An 18715-nucleotide genomic window follows, 5' to 3' on the forward strand; every position below is an offset into this window, starting at 1 on the left:
CGGATCGGATGTCCCTTCAGCCATCTTCAAGTTGGTAGGGCCACTGCTAGCTGCTGTGCGTAGTCTTGAGCCACTTCTACGTAACGCAGCTGCTCGATGTTGAGCCGCGGCGTTCGACTTCGACGCGTGGTAATAACTGTAGTATTGTGTAACAGATTGAGTCAGAGTAGGCTGCGTCTAAGGGACTGTCAGATATGATGCGCAAATAAAGTCATTGTTCATTAATACCCCGAACTGTAAAGTATACTTTCTACATTGGCGACGAGGATGGGATTGGACGCGTGAACATTGGAATGCTCAAGACGGACGTGGAGCAGAACGGGAAAACAAAGAGAAGCAAATTGAAACGCAACGGATGGACAACCGAATTCAACTTACACAGCCTACCCTGATAAAAAATTCCAATAAAATCACCATAAACGACCATCGAATAATGATAAATTTGTCTGTTCAACAATAAATTATATTGTGTACGTATTTTCCTACTGAAAATGCTGTATTGGAACTACAATACGTGCACAATAAAATCAATGGTACTAGAGATTTCACTTATAAAAACACCATACATTGAATGGTAGTTGACTTGAATTTGCTCCAGAATTTTAGGATTTTTTTATGGTAAAGATACATAGGCTCAGTGTACCAGTTATAGCTATAGTACCTCAAATTCGCCATAGTTGATTTTCAATATTTAAAGATACAAATCAACAAGAAAAAAAATCGTGAAAAACAGATCACGATCACAAAAGATGATTGCAATCATTCAAACTTCACACTTTGCTCAAATTATGGTAGAGATAAATCCTTTTCCTTAACTTTTCGGCCTCCTTGCACCCTATTTCGCCATAGTGTACCAGTTATGGCAAATCCCATAAGGAATGCATGTAAATAGTGCGAAGTGGAACCCAAATTAACAAATGTGTCCATAACTGGTACAGGGTTCCTATTATTGGCACACGCCGTAATAAATACTAAAAGTGGTTTTGGTTCCGTTTTTATATTTTTCCTGTGAAGTATGAAAACTAATCAATCATTTGACTTATTGTTTACATTCGTCGGTCTTCTTTTTATTTTTGTAGAAATAGTTTTTCTTAGATAGTGCGATAACTGGTACAGGCACCCTAACAACCCCCATTTTCTATTGTAAAAATGACATTTACAATATATGCTATGGTGGAAAACCATAGGGTGTGTTGTTACTCTATCGTTTTAAACAATTGAATTAATAGTAAATACCATTCATTTCAGCGTGTTGTAACAATAGATTCTGTTGTATCTCTATGACCTTTTTTATCAGGGTATCTCAACGTGGTCCCAACGGCTGTTTTCCGAAAAAAAAAGTCAAGGTAGTTGTAGCAGAGGAAGCGGAGGTGAGGAATATCTGGCCATTGGGCGAGAGGATATTCGAGAAAGCTTGGAACATCAACTACGTACAGACTCTCTCCGGGAATGTACGAGATTTTCCTGAATGCAGAAGGTACCTATTATTTGGAGCTAATTTGTCGCAAGGTAAGACCTATGATTACAATACAATCACGATTGGCAATTCTCGATTTGGAGCAAATGTATGATTTCTGTGTAAGCTCTTGGCAAAGTTGATGTTGTGAGTGAAACTAAAACTTTTGAGTTTTGACTTTTGACCATTCAAACTAATTCTCCGTTGTTGCTGATAGAGTATTGGTTTGTTGATGTGAAAGAACGTTTAGTCCAATCTTGATGAACCAACAATAGGCAGTTTTAAAGATATGGAGAGATGTGTTCCTAAAAAGGGGACGCAATATGAAGCATTATTCAAAAGAATGAGTTTTCCTACAAGAGCTCAAAGATGTTATTGAAGGAAAGATAAATAAAGGGTATTGGTAGACCGCCATACTTCTGTTGGATTGAAATTTATTCCAGGAGTTTGTTCATCATAAAAAAAAATAGTTCAGTTGTCGGAAGACAAAAGGTTGCTAAGTAACGGTATTACTAATAGAAAAAAAGTTGCTTAGACCTTGTACAAATACGGTGTACAAATGCATTAGCAGATGACAAGATCTTTATCAGTGTATGACTTATTTCAAGAAATTGTAACTATAATCCTTATTTAACGACATAGTTACATAGCATAATTACACTACTTTTGAAGAACAATTCACATTTCTTGCGACTTGGAAACCTAATAGTATAACATGCTACTCAGATTGATTGTTATCTCTGTTATCTGATTGGTTTTAATCATTGCTTTTGAGATATTGGCTACTGCTAGATTTTGCCGTTCTAGTGTGCGATAATATTTCTTATGAATTGATAACTTTGTAAGACAAGTTTTTAAACCAAATACAAGTTTCAATAACTTGTATATGAATACTTCTAAAAGTCGTTTCAGATCTCGTTTGAACTGTTAAGTTCACGTTATGATTAAGTTATTGTTAGCAAACCGTGTAAATGTGTATATGCCTCAAGAATTTGGAAAAAAAATATTTCAAATTATTTCCTTTTGGAAATCGAAACAAAACACTGAAGCAACCAATCAACTTTTGGAATGTTATTTTTCAATGTATTAGGAAAAAAATACAGAGCAATTGGCTAGCGCTAACCCTACTAACAAAAGTAGTTGTACAACAGCTTGTGGGGCAATCGCTCTAGTAAAAGTATTTTCAAAATTATTACTGAAAAAAAATAGTTTGGAAAGTCACATAGAACCAAGCGTCATTTGGACCACATATGGTCGGCGTTAAGTCAGACCGGACCATCTGTTTTTCAATGATTTCGAGAAAATGTCCTGCATGCACTTGAAATTTCAAATATCTGGTATTATTTTAGAAATACTATTATTCCTTAATGTAATGGCACATCTGCATCAAAATAACGTCGAAAAGTTCAGGTTTAACTAATTCCTAAGCTTATCTTTACCTGCCCGAAAAATCGCGTAGTCCACTCTGACTGAATGCCGACCATTTGATCTTCCTATTTATCAACCAAAATAATAAAAAAACATGTAAATAAGCAAGAAGCCTTATATTTTTTTAACAAAGTTACCAAACTAAAAATAATTTCATTGATGGAGTAGAAAACTTGGAAAAAAATAGTACTTAGTAGTCGAAATAGTTGAAAAGTCCAGTTCAGAAAGTTCACAAGTTTGTGGAAATTTTATATGGACGTTTTACTTAAGGTGTCATACTGCATCACGAAGCTTTCAAACGAATCATTGACTTTTTGCTTTTCAATGATTGTTTGCCTCGCGTTTTTGAAGTGATAAAAAACTATCAATTCTGCAGCAACACAGCAGAAAAAGTATCATCGTAATCACTGCGAGTGAGCTTATAGAGTGATACTTTTTCATACGAATATTCGCTTTGGTTGCAAAAAATCATCACTTTGAAATTTCGAGCCGTATATCCAACATGGTTGCCGATGCTGATGATGCCGTAAGAAGCCTTAATGTAAAGTGACAAACTTTATGATGGTTTATACTAAAAATTTACTAAATTTCCATGAACGCGGTGAATGAAATATGATACAGTGTGAGAAGTTTTGAACACTGGTTCAGTGAAACTAAATTAGTCCAAGTACTCAAGGACATATTACGGATGAAAAGAAAGTTGAAAGAAACTTGTTCAGAAACGTAGGTGTCTAGATAAATGCCTCGAAAGTTCTAGTTCGTTTCTTTCGCATCCAAATATAAGAGATATAATTATCCTAGTCTATTTGGAGGTGAACAATGCGTAAAACAAGTAATATATCCTAGAGTGAGGATGAAAGATTCTATCCCGTATGAAGGAATTATAAGAAGCTCAAGAAACTTCAGCCTGATTTCTTGCGAGAAACGTAGGGAGCTTCAGTGCCTGTCCATTTCTGTATAGGAGATGAAGTAATCTCAGGTTATTTGGATGAACTCTAGTCCATTGAAGATCAAATAAGACAAAGATTGATTTTAATCAATTTGGCCCAAATCCAGTCTACCATGAGATGCAGGAAGTACAACTTCAGTCTATCTATGGTAAAGGGATATGGTTATGGTTGTAGATCCAATGACCTTTACTCATTGGAGTTCTTGGATACCTTTAGAGTATTTCTCACATCAACTTAAATTTGTCTTAAACTTATTTCAACTCCCCGTCTACCTCTTTCCCGTAGATCATCCTTAAACCACAATTTAGTCTCCCAACTGTTCTGAATACAGTGCAAATTCTAGGTAATGTTATTAATCCCTCCTAAGATGTTCGGTTTTTCGCACCACGCTGGCGTACTGAACGTTTAGCGTGTCTGGATCGTATTGACCCCAACATTTAACTTGGGTTAAAGGAGGTACACATTTGAATAGAATTTACCTACCTAAATGGAAGTGGCAAGGATCTTTTGTGGTTCCAAGGAGTGATTTCATACAAATTTCTAATATTTGAGACTCCGAAAAAGAGGTGGATTCCCAGCTTTCTGCATAAACTATAACCCTAACCCCATGCAACATCATTTAGTAATCGCAACCCATCTATCAATCTTCTCGTAACCTATCGTGCTATTGATCCTAATCATCCTGTTATACAACCGCGTTCAGCTTTGCCATAACTATCCAATGAAAAGGTCGCCGAAGTAACCAAAAATGAAAGTTCACATCATGCAGCTATCTGACCTTGTATGTTGCCGCAGCACATACTTACGCGCGTAGACAGTATGAGATCTATCCAATCCACACCTATCCCCATTACCCTTTCGGCGACCCCAACCAACAGAGAGCGAAGTCATTTTTGGCAGCCTCCAACCCAAGTGAAGTTAAACCACCGCAGCCGCTTCGCAGTAACTATACATCAATTCAGCCAGCAGTCCAACGGCGACGTCGCCGCTCAAACCGGACCCAAGCCAGCCAGCCCAGCATCCCCAAAAGTTCGACCGATCACCACCGAAAGCGCAGGCCTTTTCTCTCTTTCGAATCTCAAGTACACTAAACCAGGGCAATAACCCCGCGAGAGTTGAGGGCCACGGAGCCATTTTTTGGCCGCAAACTACGGCGATGATGATGACGACGACGACGACGGTCGCCGCCGGTTGTGCAACGAAATGAAACTGCCTGTTTCGACAGCTGCTGTTGCTGTTGCGTTGGCTGACCAGAGCGCACGATTTGGTCCCTGATGCTGTGCTGAGTGCTGACTGCTGATGCTTCAGACGGATTTGTTAGGGGTTTTTGGTTTGTGGCGGAGGTGGTTGGCGACGGTAGTTTTATGTGTAGTTGTGACGCCAAGTTCAGGACTTGATCCGTTCGGTTCAGGCTCACTAACTCGTGGCTGCTGATACTGAGCAACCTAATCCAAACTTCTCTCGTAGGTATGCCAAGCATGATTAGATATAGCAACTAACCCTTTCTTGCCCAATGAATAATTGCAGTTGAGTACATGTTCTGCAACAAAAGGACGAATAACGAACTAATTCTGAGAAGTGCAGCTTTCTATACGTAGGATTGGGTAAAATATGAGTACATCAAAAACGGTTTTAACACAGTCCTAGATGCTCCCCCGGCGACGTCGTCGTCGTCGTTGTCCCTTGTTGTCGTCATCGTCGTCAACACCGTTCGATTGACGGCCAGCCAATCCCCCGCAGCATGTACCGAGATATTAACGAACGTAAATACGTGTGCGTTCTACATAATTATGTGGCTTGAGCGATTGCAGCCAGCCAGCCAGTCAGCAGAGGGTTGCATAACTGCATCATTCATTCACGTTCATGTTCATGCTGCACACACTGACTGGTTAGGCTGAGTATGCGCACGACGGACGCAGTTGTTGTTTGGGAATTGCTCTGGGTAGATATACACAACCTGGTGTGCAATGATGGTGGTTCGGGGGTTGACGAACTACGCTGGCAAATTGCCTATAACGTCGGTAGCTCTCGATTGAATTGGGTGCGACAGCTAAACGTGATGCAGTTTTTGATTTGAAATGGTTCATGGCGAGACTGCATAAATCAAAGTTATATAGGTGAGACCAGGTCTCCAGTTAGTTGGAAATGTAAGACGTGGGGTAGCTTATCCTGAAACGATAAGATTGTGTCCTGTTTCCGGTTCTATAAATTGGTGAGTTTCCCAAATGAAGTAAAATCACTACTTTGACTACCTCATCTTCTGAGCACCACGAAGGAAGTTTGACACACAAAAGCGAAGATCCCAGTAGGTAACGGAAACAGAGGGCACAATTGAAGTGGATTTCTTTCAACCAAGCCAAGCATGGGAAACACTTATTCAATTATGGCATTTTTCTCTCTCACTACCGTGCACAATCTGATGCAAGTGTGCTTCTCCACCAGTCAAGCAAATTGTTTCGATTCCCAATCAACAGGCGATGCAGCTAGGGACGACTGAATGAATCTCTACCATTCTCTGTATGCCAAATTCGAAGGAGCAGGCACATAGCAGATATCACCAGGGCATGAACGATAACAGGTAACGCGCAATACAGACTCCCTTTAGAACAAGGCCTCATTTCAGCAAGTTCTATCCCTATCCTCTAGTGATACCAGCAACGCCTTCATCGCCACCGGCGAGAAAAATTTGGGTGAGCTACGCACCCGAAGAAAGCAGTGGACACACAGATGATACCTGGAGGAAGATATACGAGCGAAGGAACGCCAACGCCGCGATAGAGCGAGCGAGAACACGAGGAGCCAAAGCCGTAGCCCGTCAGCGCTATTTGACTTTCGAGAAGGACGTGAAACGCTCATGTAGACGGGACAAAAGAGCGTGGACGGACTCCATAGCCGACGAAGGCGAGAAAGCCGCAAACACAGGCGACATCCGTCTCCTCTACAATGTCTCACGTCGCCTTAGTGAGACCAAGAAGACTGCTACGATGCCCGTGAAAAACACATCTGGACAGTTACTGACCGACCCGGCTGACCAGTTGATTTCCGGCCACCTGGATGCAAGTTGTCTTAATAAAGGTACCCAAAAAGGGAGACCTGACTGTATGCGATAATTGGCGGGGCATCATGTTACTGTGTATCGTTCTCAAAGTCCTCTGCAAAGTGATCCTTTACCGGATACAGGAGAAGATTGACGCAACTCTCCGACGGCAGCAAGCAGGATTCCGTGCCGGACGATCCTGTGTGAACCATATTGTCACGCTCCGTATCATTCTGGAGCAAATCAATGAATTCCAAAGGTCTCTCTACCTGGTGTTCATTGATTACGAAAAAGCTTTCGACCGTCTCAATCACGGAAACATGTGGGAAGCCCTCAGGTGCAAGGGTATCCCTGAGAAAATCATCGGCCTCATTGAAGCACTGTGCAGGGCATTTTCGTGCAGAGTGCTGCAGAACGGTGTTTAGTCCGATCCTAGGTCCGATCCCTTCCGGGTCGTTCCTGGAGTGAGGCAAGGATGTATACTATCACCGCTACTGTTCCTCATCGTAATCGACAAGCTCCTGATTTGTGCGATTGACCGTGAACCAAATCGTGGATTGCTGTGGCAACCCATTACCATGGAGCACCCGAATGACTTCGAACTGACTGATGACGTTGCTCTCTTAGCTCAACGGCGCTCTGATATACAGAGCAAGCTCCTCAGCAGCAGGTCTTACCATCAACGTCAACAAGACCAAATCGTTGGATGTAAACACGGTCAACCCTTCCAGCTTTACGGTAGCTGGGCAATCCGTGGAGAATGTTGAAAGCTTCCAATATCTGGTAGTCAAATGGCGGCACCAAGATCGACATAGGTGCACGGATCAAGAAGGCGAGGGCTGCTTTTGCGAGTTTGAGAAATGTATGGAAAAACAACCAGATCAGTCGTCGACGCACCAAAATCCGGATTTTTAACTCGAACGTTAAATCTGTGCTGCTACACGCCAGTGAAACCTGGTGTGTATCAGTGGAGAGCACGCAACGGCTGCAGGTCTTCATCAATATCAATGCTTGCGGTATACAATTCGTGCATTGTGGCCTCATAATTGGATCTCCTACGTGGAGCTCCATCGTCGGTGTTATAAAAAAACCGATAACGATAGAAATTCGGGAGCGAAAGTGGATGTGGGTCGTCCACACTCTACGCAGGGGCGGAAACGAAATCTGCAAACAAGCGTTAGACTGGAACCCAGCAGGACATCGCAGCAGAGGCAGACCCAGAGGCCCATGGCGGCGCAGCCTCAATGACGAAATCAAGCAAGTCGATAGAAAATTGACTTAGCCACAGGTCAAAGCTAACGAGCCTGGATAAAACAAAGAGGAGAAACGTCAAAATTGGAACAGTCGATTTTCTGTCTTCCCCATAGTTCCAATCGAGCAGGAGACCTGTCAAAACGACAAGGATTCGCCATTTTGGTATACTCGAGACACTTTAGTCAAAGCGATGGCTGGCAATTCCCCAGGATAGGAATCTTTCAATTCGGCCCTCTGCACCACCGTGGGTGCCTAGGACTGAAAGTAAGTAGTCTAGTGATACCGGAAAGATTGCGAGCAACCTTAGGGAAGATCGGGTACTTTGGTCGTTGGTTGACAGGGAAGAAGGGGGTATTGCTACTACAGGCCTGAGCGTCTGCTCTCCAGTTTAGGTGCGGCTCAGCTCACAACAGCGGCAGCTTCCCATGTAAGGGGTGACTGATCGACGTCTGGGCGATAGTGAAGAACTCTAAGCTCAACTGTGCGGTAAGTATATGCTGCCAGGCCCTGCAAGCTGTCTTGTACCGACTTTTCGAACCCTCTAAGCAGAATATCCTCTTCGAATGAGTGCAATCAGTTTTGTACCTTTTAATTTCGCCCAATAGGGTACACTCATTCGAAATCCTGGAAGCTAGCCATTACAAAACATTTGCAACGGAAAATCAAAAATAGAGTAATACGAATCAAGAACACTGGCAAAGACTTCTGCAAACAAATAGGATTTGCGATTGGGAACTCGGTACTTTGAACTAGTAGTGATGTCTCAACTTCATCGGGAGCATCCGCATACTCACGGGAAAATTTTCCCGACAGGAACGGAAATCGAACCCGCCGTCTCCGGATTGGCGATCCATACCCTTAACCACTGGCACGGTAAAGGCTGGGTATGCTGCGCAATTCAGATCCCATTGTGATCCACTAGCCTCTGCCCAGCAACTCCTATCCCTACCTCCACGCGGTACCGGCCGGAAACTATGAGCAACCTTAGGGAAGATCGGGTAACCAACCCCGGTGGGAACTTTGGTCGTAGGCTGACAGGGAAGGGGGGGTTTGCTTCGGTAAACCTGAGCGTCTGTTCTCCAGGAGGAGCGGCTCACAACAGCGTCTGATCCCCATGTTAGGGGCGGCTGATCTACGTCTGAGTGCCAGGGAAGGACTCTAAGCTCAACTGTGCACTATGGTCCTCCGGAAAGTAGGGGGTTGGTGTCAGGCCCTACGATCCAGCCGTAAAAAACCATTGTAACGGAAAATCAGCAACAGAATAATACGAACCGAGACCAACGCCAATGATCCCAGCGAACAAAAAGGACTTGCGATTGGAAACTCGGTACGTGGAACTGCCGATCTCTCAACTTCATTGGAAGCACCCGGATACTCGTCGATTTACTGAAGGACCGCGGGTTCGGCATCGTAGCGCTGCAGGAGGTGTGTTGGACAGGATCCATGGTGCGAACGTTTAGAGGTAATCATACCATCTACCAGAGCTGCGGCAACACACGCGAGCTGGGAACAGCTTTCATCGTGATGGGTGCAGAGGCGCGTGATCGGTTGGTGGCCGATCGACGAAAGAATGTGCAGGTTGAGGATCAAGGGCCGATTCTTCAACTTCAGCATAATAAACGTGCACAGCCCACACTCTGAAAGTACTGATGATGACAAGGACGCATTTTACGCGCAGCTCGAACGCGAGTACGATCGCTGCCCAAGCCACGACGTCAAGATCATCATAGGTGATTTGTACGCTCAGGTAAGTAGGCCAGGAGGAGGAATTCAGACCGACGATTGGTAAGTTCAGCGCCCACCAGCAGACGAACGAAAACGGCCTACGACTCATTGATTTCGCCGCCTCCAAAAATATGGCCATACGTAGCACCTTTTTCCAACACAGCCTCCCTTATCGTTACACCTGGAGATCACCACAGCAGACGGAATCTCAAATCGACCTCGTTCTGATTGACGGACGGCACTTCTCCGACATTATCGACGTCAGGACCTATCGTGGCGCCAACATCGACTCCGACCACTATCTGGTGATGGTCAAACTACGCCCAAAACAATCCGTCATCAACAATGTACGGTACCGACGACCGCCACGGTACAACCTAAAGCGACTGAAGCAACCGGATGTCGCCTCAGCATACGCGCAGAATCTCGAGGCCACGTTGCCAGACGAGGGCGAGCTCGATGAGGCCCCTCTAGAGGACTGCTGGAGTACAGTGAAAGCAGCCATCAACGACGCAGCCGGAGCACCATCGGGTACGTGGTACAGGATTCGACGGAACGAATGGTTCGACCAAGAGTGCAGAACGGTTTTGGAGGAGAATAATGCAGCGAGGGCGGAAATGCTGCAACAAGGGACTCGACAGAACGTGGAACGTTATAAACAGAAGCGGAAATAGCAGACCCACCTCTTTCGGGAGAAAAAGCGCCGCCTGGAAGAAGCGGAGTGTGAAGAAATGGAACTGCTGTGCCGTTCCCAAGAAACACGGAAGTTCTATCAGAAGCTCAACGCATCCCGCAACGGCTTCGTGCCGCGAGCCGAAATATGCAGGGATAAAGATGGAGGCCTCTTGACGGACGGACGTGAGGTGATCGAAAGGTGGAAGCAGCACTTCGATCAGCACCTGAACGGCGTGGAGAACGTAGGCACGGGAGCCCACGGCAACGGAGGAAACGACGACGCCAGTGCAGCGGAGGACGGAAATGAACCAATTCCCACGCTGAGGGAAGTTAAGGATGCCATTCACCAGCTCAAAACCAACAAAGCAGCTGGTAAGGATGGTATCGCAGCTGAACTCATCAAGATAGGCCCAGAAAAGTTGGCCACCTATCTGCATCGGCTGATAGTCAGGATCTGGGAAACCGAACAGCTACCAGAGGAGTGGAAAGAAGGGGTAATCTGTCCCATTCACAAGAAAGGCGACCATTTGGAATGTGAGAACTTTAGGGCGATCACTATTTTGAATGCTGCCTACAAAGTGCTATCCCAGATCATCTTCCGTCGTCTGTCACTTAAAACAAACGAGTTCGTGGGAAGTTATCAAGCCGGCTTCATCGACGGCCGGTCGACAACGGACCAGATCTTTACCGTACGGCAAATCCTCCAGGAATGCCGTGAATACCAGCTCCCAACGCATCACCTGTTCATCGACTTCAATGCGGCATACGACAGTATCGAATGCGCAGAGCTATGGAGAATCATGGACGAAAACGGCTTTCCTGGGAAGCTGACTAGACTGATTAAAGCAACGATGGACGGTGTGCAAAACTGCGTAAGGGTTTCGGGTGAACTATCCAGTTCATTCAAATCTCGCCGGGGACTGCGACAAGGTGACGGACTCTCATGCCTACTCTTCAACATCGCTCTGGAAGGTGTGATGCGACGAGCCGGGCTCAACAGCCGGGGAACGATTTTCACAAAATCCGGACAATTTGTGTGCTTTGCGGACGACATGGACATTATTGCCAGAACATTTGGAACGTTGGCAGAGCTGTACACCCACCTGAAACGCGAAGCAGCAAAGGTCGGACTGGTTGTGAATGCCTCAAAAACAAAGTACATGCTGGTAGGCGGAACCGAACACGACCGGATCCGTCTGGGTAGTAATGTTACGATAGACGGGAATACTTTCGAGGTGGTTGAGGAATTCGTCTATATCGAATCCTTACTGACGACTGACAACAACGTGAGCCGTGAAATTCGGAGGCGCATCATCAGCGGAAGTCGGGCCTACTACAGGCTCCAGAAGAAAGTGCGGTCGAAAAAGATTCCACGCACCAAATGCACCAACGCTAATAAGACCGGTGATCCTCTACGGGCACGAGACATGGACCATGCTCGAGGAGGACCTACAAGCACTCGGAGTTTTCGAGCGACGCGTGCTAAGAACGATCTTCGGTGGTGTGCAGGAGAACGGTGTGTGGCGGAGAAGGATGAACCACGAGCTCGCTGCACTTTACGGCGAACCTAGCATCCAGAAGGTGGCCAAAGTCGGAAGGATACGGTGGGCAGGGCATGTTGCAAGAATGCCGGTCAACAACCCTGCAAAGCTGGTGTTTGCAACTGATCCGGTTGGCACAAGAAGGCGTGGAGCGCAGAGAGCACGATGGGCGGACCAGGTGGAACGTGACCTGGCGAGCATTGGGCGCGACCGAGGATGGAGAGCGGCAACCTCAAACCGAGTATTGTGGCGTACTATTGTTGATTATGTCTTGTCTGTATGATGTTGAACAAATAAATGTATGTATGTATTTATGTAGCCTTAACCACTAGACTAACTGGAGACCCCGTCGAAGAAGATGACGAAGTTATAACATCTACTTCCAACTCCGCCTACTTGGAGATCACCACAACGGACGAAATCGCAAATCGACCGACCATGTTCAGATGGACGGCACTTCTCCGATATTATCGACCCCTAGACCTATCGCGGCCCATATAGCCGAGGCGGTAAACGCACGGGTATTCAGCATGACCATGCTGAGGGTGACGGGTTCGATTCCCGGTCGGTCCAGGATCTTTTCGTAAAGGAAATTTCCTTGACTTCCTTGGGCATAGAGTATCTTCGTGCCTGCCACACGATATACGCATGCAAAATGGTCATTGGCAGAGGAAGCTCTCAGTTAATAACTGTGGAAGTGCTCATAGAACACTAAGCTGAGAAGCAGGCTTTGTCCCAATGAGGACGTTACGCCAAGAAGAAGAAGAACCTATCGCGGCGTCAACATCCACTCCGACCACTACCTAATGATGGCCAAGCTGCGCCCAAAACCGTCGGTCTTCAACATTGTTTGGGTTTTGGAGGCGTTACAAATACGTTTTCAGGAGTTTTCGAAGGTCTCACGTGCGGTCAATAAGGTCCAAGTGGGTCTTAAGGAGGTTTCGGAGGCATTTCAAGAAGCCTTAGATCATTTTAAGGCTGGTTCCAGAGGCGTTTTCGGAGGTTTCGGAGAACCTCAGGCTACATAGTGTCCGCGGGGGATTTATGGGGATTCCAAAGGCATTTCAGCAAGTTTCAGAGCATTTTCGGTGAGATTCAGAGGCTTATGGAGGCGTTTTAAAGTTACATGGGAGTTGTACGGGGATTTTGGAGACATTTCAAGAAGTTTTAGGACATTTTAGACGGGATTCAAAGGTGTTACGGAAGCGTTACGGAAGGGTTTTCGTGGGTTTCGGAGCGTCTCAGGTGCGCTACATGAGGTCCGAGGGTGTTTAAGAGGGATCTTTAAAATAATTCAGGAAATTTCAGAGCATTTTCAGTGGGATTCAGACGCATTATGAAGGCATTTTCGGGGTATCGGAGGTTCTCAGGTGCATTACAAGGGGTCCAAAGGAGTTTTAGGGGGAGTTTGCGGGATTCATAGGCGTTTTGTGGGTTTAGGAGGATATCAGGTACGTTACGGGGCCCATATAGCCGAGGCGGTAAACGCACGGGTATTCAGCATGACCATGCTGAGGGTGACGGGTTCGATTCCCGGTCGGTCCAGGATCTTTTCGTAAAAGGAAATTTCCTTGACTTCCTTGGGCATAGAGTATCTTCGTGCCTGCCACACGATATACACATGCAAAATGGTCATTGGCAAAGGAAGCTCTCAGTTAAAAACTGTGGAAGTGCTCATAGAACATATAAGCTGAGAAGCAGGCTTTGTCCCAGTGAGGACGTTACGCCAAGAAGAGGAGAGGAGGAGGTACGTTACATGCGGTTCGAGGGGGTCTTATTGGGATTTCAGAGGCATTTCAGAAGGAAAGATTTTTCGACGGGTTTCGAAGGCGTTAGGCAGTGGTTTTCAGTGGTTTCAGAAGGTCTCGGGTGCGTTACATGGGGTCGAGGGGAGTTTAGAGGGATTTGGAGTCATTTCAGGGAGTTTCAGAGCATTTTCAGCAAGTTTCAGAGGCCTTACGGTGTAGGCGTTTTTGGTGGTTTCGGAATGTCGGAGGCATTTGAAGAAGTTTTAGAGGATTTTCAGAGACCTCATCACAATATCTCTTAGAACGCCCCTGAAATACACTTTGATTTAAGGGTGTTCTTGAAACACCCTGATACGGCCCTGACCTGAAATGCCTCAAAACTCCCCTGAAACCGCCGTCGTAATTCCATTGAAACACCCTTGAAATAATCATAATCAATTTGAAATGCCTCTGAAACGCCTTTGGACGCCCTCAACAGGCTCCAGAAACCCCCTAAAATTCACCTCAAAACTCCTTGAAACGCCCCTGAAATAGTATGAAACGTCCTTAAAACTTAAGGAACTCCATTAAAATTTTCCTGAAACCCTCTGAAACTCTCTGAAATGTCTTGAAACGTGGGCTCTTGGGCGTGGCCGGCAATGGAAGTTTTCGTGTCTTTTTCACTTCAACCTCTGATTGGATAGCTGTTCCTTCCCAAATAGCATTCCATAAGCAATTAGAATAGGAGTATTAAAGTTTTAACATGAAAACTTTCAGTATGCAATCTACGAATTACTCCGTTACTACGCAACGCAACGAAACGAAATGACTCTGAAATGCCTTGAAACGGCCCTCGAACCCCTTGTAATGCCCTTTAAAAGCTCCTGAGATCCCCTGAATTGCTCTTGAAGCTCCTTCAAACGTCTCTGAATCTCCGTAATCCATTCAAAACGTCAACAAAAGCTGGCAAAATGCCCTTAAAAGGCCCTTGAAACAACCTCCTATACTTGGAACCCCCTATTTTGGGCTCTCTGAAATCTTTCCGGAAACTCCCTTAGCCCTATCTCAAATGCCCATGAACAAGACCTGTTCTCGCGAACTAGATGTCTTCATTAAGGACTGACTTGTTAGAATCCCAAAATGGCCGCCACAATGGCCGATTTTGGCACCTAATCACGATTTCGAGGGCACAAATCTCTTCGTAAACAAAACCAGCGCACCTGATCTTCTCATTTTAAGCTTCTTACAAGTAAGCAAGAACATAATAATAAAATGTACTGTTGTGTGAAGCTTGCTTCTTGAAATTTGTGCGTTTGAAGTTTCAAGACGTTTGTCATTAAAGCCTAAACTTAATTTAAGTGTGTTGTTGCACGCTGAACACATCAAGGTAGGCGCAGAAAAGTTGGTGACCTGTCTGCACCGGTTGATACTCAGGATCTGAAAAAACCAAACAGTTACCGAAGTAGCGGAAGGAATCTGTACCAACCGCACTGAGCTATTGAAAACTGTGTAAGTAGTAAAGTAAATTAGATTAGAGTAGAGTAGAGTAGAGTAGAGTAGAGTAGAGTAGAGTAGAGTAGAGTAGAGTAGAGTAGAGTAGAGTAGAGTAGAGTAGAGTAGAGTAGAGTAGAGTAGAGTAGAGTAGAGTAGAGTAGAGTAGAGTAGAGTAGAGTAGAGTAGAGTAGAGTAGAGTAGAGTAGAGTAAAGTAGAGTAGAGTAAAGTAGAGCACAGTATTGGAAAGAAAGATATTGAAAAATTCTCTCATCAAGCAATACAATCTACGACAGGAAGTAGTTCATCGCAACAACAACACCTACTAAAACTTCACACGTCCAGCGTCGATCATTGAACGGAAAGCATTTGCAGCTCCAATGGCCTTCGGAATACATTGAACCTTTTCCATAATTCAGGAATCTGGAAAAAAATATGCAAGTTGCACTGCGTTGTTTAGAAACGTTTACCCCAAGCCGAGTATCCTTGGATGGCGTTGCTTCCATTTCTTTGTCAATCTCACATGTCAAGGGATCACTGATCGAAACGATGATGACTACAAAACGAGCAAAGGCACACAGTAAAAAATCAAATTGAATGGTTTAACGGCAGCGGAATTAATATCGTGTCATGTGGTTTAGTGAATAAGCGCGTCAAATTGTTCACATAGCTAGTTGTAGGTTCAAATCGTATCGGAAACATATAGTTTTTGCTTCATCTAGATTACTCAGCTCTTTCGTTTGTTGCATGTGTTTAGTTTCAAACCTAGTTCTAGAAGTTTTTGAGACATCAAATTCTTTCTCCATTTTTTTCTGTGTAATTTCCGCGTATTTTTTTCAATTTTGCGCATCTCCTGAATCGGCACGTATTCACCTGGCATTACGTACCTACACCGCTACAGTCTAATACCACAATAATATTCCAGAGCTGCAAATCAACAATTGGTCCCCTCTACACACCGAGCCCAGCGAAGGCCCCATCAACAGCAGAATCAATTCCAAGGCCCCGCCAAGCATCGTACGATTCTAGCGGCGGGGACATTAAAATTCAAATCCGACCATCGGAGCTTAGATTTTGCGCGCTTAGATCGTCGTCGTCGTCGCTGTTCTTCTCACTCTTGTCACGGGGCGAGTGACTAGGAATTTACAATTTTCAGGGACAACTTCACGCGTTCGGTGAATGGTTTACCATAGTTGAAGAACGATACGAGGAGTTGAGGGAAATGAAACATGGCCGGTGGCGGTGCATTTGCAAAGATTTTTGCGTCTTCGTTGACAATGTCGCGTGGAGTTTTCTACGACTATCCATGGTTAGATTTGAATACCGTATTAGGAGTGACCCTCACCTGGGGATATTTCGTTGTTAAAAAAAGAACTCGGGGAACAACACAGGTTAGCACTAGTGGTAGAACGTATGAAATGTAAATACCTTATCAAGAAATTCGGCAGCATTTTGTCTGGCTGTCTCTTTAAACCGCCGCTGGAGTACCTGCAAAGGAAAAACAGAAACCGAGAAGATTGGTGAGAAGTGGTCGGGTAGAAACGGTAGAGCTGGGTATAGTTTGAAAACATAGAATCTAGGTCAATTTTCGGCGGTTGGTGTTCGTTGCTTTTGTGTGCCAAACCTAAATTTTATAAATAATGCATTGTTGTTTTGGAAAACAAAACGAATCGGGGAATTGTGTGAGGCGTAGTTGACCATCGAGGAATTCTTCACTTTTGTAAGACGTCATTGGCGTCCACCTGTTTTCGAGAATTTGTTACCTTGAACGATGATTTGGATGCATAAATTGAACAAAATGGATTTTTTTTATCACGGGGGACTATTTCAAAATTTCCTCACTAAGGTATTTTTTTACACGGGTAGTTTTTCTGCTTTAACTCGGTCAATTTTGGGCCAATTCACATGAAAATTTGTACACAGGTAGACACGGTTAGTACTACCTGTGTACGGAAAATCAGATAGGTAGGTTCAAAATTATCCGAGTTAAAGCAGAAAAACTACCCGTGTAAAAAAAAAACCTTAGTGTAAACAATCTTGTTATCAAAACTAAACTGCAGATTCTCCATCAAATCCTGTAAGCGTATTGGAAATGTCACTAGTAATTTCATCGATGTATCATGTATCTGAGAGGAATCCATGAGTCTCCAGGAATTCCAGGGCATTTGAGATGGGGTCACGGGGGTTGTTTCCAGAAGTTCCCACAGAGCCCAAAAAAGGACGTTTCAAAGGGCCTAAAAAGGAAGGTTTCAGGGGCATTTCAGGAGATTGTTTTAGGGAGTTTCAAGCCTTTTGAGGGCGTTCCAACAGGTTTCACTGGTGTTTAAACTGGATTACATGGATTTCAGGGGCGTTCCAATAGTACCGTTGATAATGGGTCTGGGGGGTGAGATTGGGTCAAGCGAAAAACTGAGTGCACTCAATCAAAAAAAATGCTTGTTATCTAGTGCATTTATCCACTCACTTGACGTTCGAGTGGTACCGTGTTTACCGTACCTCCATAGAGGCGCACACTCAATCCTGAATTGCCTGTTCAGCACTTTTTTTTTGACGAAAATAGAACAGCACAACTATTTCGGTAGCTTCGGTAATCGATTTTATTGAGGCTCAGTACACTAACTGTCAAAATCGTGTGTAAAAGGTAAACAATGCAGTATAGCTGTATAGCTGTGTAAATTCGTGTGGCTTCGTGGTCGTGCGGCTAAGGTGACCAAGCCTTTAGTCGCTGAGGAGCGCGGGTTCGATTCCCGCCGCAGCTGTCAGGAAAAAGTTTTCGGCTGTGCCACTGGGCGTTGCATGCTAGTCCGTTGTCTAGTGTCGTGCTTCCTTCAAAGAGCAAATAGCTCACTGGGAGCATTAAACGTGTCAGTGTCACTTTCTTTTCTATTTTCGTCAAAAAATTACCGAACACGGTACATATTCCAAATTAAGTGTGCGAGTTTTTTTTTCGTAAAAATTACAAACAATCTATGAGTATCCTTTTTTACCCATTATCACCTCCAACGATGGTATTGAAGAGGTATCAGTGACTTTTCTAAGAGCTTTAAAGGCGTTCCTTATGTTTTGGGAGCGTTTGATAGCGTTTTAGTGGCGTTTCAGGTTAGTTTCAAGGGATTTCTGGAGCCTTTTAAAGGCGTTTCAAGGGGTTTCAGACGCATTCCAAATTGATTACAAAGATGTCAATGGGATTATGAAGGTTTCAGGGATGTTGCAAGAGGTTTAAAGGGTTTTTGTTGTGGAGGGGTGTCTGAAAATCCTCAAAAACTTCCTGAAATGCCTGAAAAACTCTCCCTCAAACTTCCCCACGGACACCATGTCTCACCCTCCGAAACCCCTTAAAACGTACCCGTTACACCTCTGAAACCTTCCAAAAATTCTATGAAGCTTCCTGAAATGCCTCCGAAATTCCTATAATTCCCTCTCGGATCCC

The 18715-nt window shown here is 44.6% G+C and overlaps 1 long non-coding RNA gene across 4 annotated transcripts in view; it reads right to left on the bottom strand.

Moving 5' to 3' along the window:
• LOC134291600 (uncharacterized) overlaps positions 1 to 18715 on the bottom strand; it is a 427606-nt gene that overhangs the window by 146102 nt on the left and 262789 nt on the right. For all 4 annotated transcript variants that reach the window (XR_009999178.1, XR_009999176.1, XR_009999177.1 and 1 more), the window contains exon 4: positions 16714 to 16773. This is a non-coding gene — a long non-coding RNA (uncharacterized LOC134291600). The remainder of the gene's footprint in view (positions 1 to 16713; positions 16774 to 18715) is intronic.

This window comes from Aedes albopictus, chromosome 3, assembly GCF_035046485.1.
Source record: "Aedes albopictus strain Foshan chromosome 3, AalbF5, whole genome shotgun sequence".
Classification (NCBI taxonomy): domain Eukaryota; kingdom Metazoa; phylum Arthropoda; class Insecta; order Diptera; family Culicidae; genus Aedes; species Aedes albopictus.